Raw genomic sequence first — 1,113 nt, 5'->3', positions numbered from 1 at the left:
ATCACCTTTAGACCTATCTATAAATAATTTAGAGTACAATCAAATTCCAAATAAAAAGACTTAAGATAGTCATTGACAAAACAATTTGCAAATGTGAGCAATTGATTGATCAATATAATTTTTTTCTACTGTTCACAGAATTTTAGGGAACTAAGATCGATAGCATTGTTAGGAACAATACGGTTTCCTTGTTACAAGTAGGCACGCATAGATATAGGCTTGTATAAAGATTGCGTCATTAATTACTTAAATTTAGAGTATACTACATGCTTCAGCAGCACGAATACTCAAATTACAATGCAGAGATTAACATGACACTTGCACAAGGATAACATGAAAATTTGAGAAGTATTCATATGTTTCATTCTTCAGATGCAAGAAATGAAAAACAGTTATTAAAACAAAATTACAACTGTAACAATACACGTAATTCATATAATTAAATTTAGTTTGACATCAATGTATTAAATATTCACCTCAGAAAGGCGTTTACATGGCATAAACTTTACAAAACTTTTCAAATTAGACAACATTGTCATTTTATCTCAAAGAAAAATAATATTAAGACCTAGAAAAAAAGGAATCAAACTGTTTCTATATGGAATGCAATCAGAAAGGACACATTAATGAACCTAAATATTATAAAATAATGTAGAATTCAAAGTATATCTAGGAGAAAATAAAATAAATTATGAACATTATGCAAACATAGAATATTTTAAAACATACTTTTTCAGACAAGCACCAGAAATATTTTAGTTTCTGTACTACTCATTTCAACAGGTAAGTTAAAATTTTTTCTGATTAAAAAATCACAAACTCTGAAGAAATCATTATACACGTATACAAAAACTACTGAATACATTTTGACATCCAATGCAGGCAATTCACTTGGAAGAATTCTTCGGAATCCATGAATTTTTACAGTAAAATATTGGTGTTGCCAGGCACATGTGGCTTATGCCTATAATGCTAGCTACACAAGAGGCTGAGATCTGAGGATCATGGTTCCAAGGCAGCCTGGGAAGGAAAGTCTGTGGTACTCTTATCTCCAATAAACCACTAGAAAACTGGAAGTGGAGCTGAGGCTCAAGTAGTAGAGCGCTCACCTTG

General features: G+C 30.9%; 1 pseudogene; it reads left to right on the top strand.

The window, feature by feature from the left end:
• Positions 1-266: 266 nt before the first annotated feature.
• On the top strand, positions 267-363 carry LOC122108725 (annotated as a pseudogene).
• Positions 364-1,113: the final 750 nt, after the last annotated feature.

The sequence above is a fragment of the Dipodomys spectabilis genome, unplaced genomic scaffold (genome assembly GCF_019054845.1).
Source record: "Dipodomys spectabilis isolate Male_0828 unplaced genomic scaffold, ASM1905484v1 ptg000064l, whole genome shotgun sequence".
Lineage (NCBI taxonomy): Eukaryota > Metazoa > Chordata > Mammalia > Rodentia > Heteromyidae > Dipodomys > Dipodomys spectabilis.
This window is presented reverse-complemented; position numbering and strand designations above follow the sequence as displayed.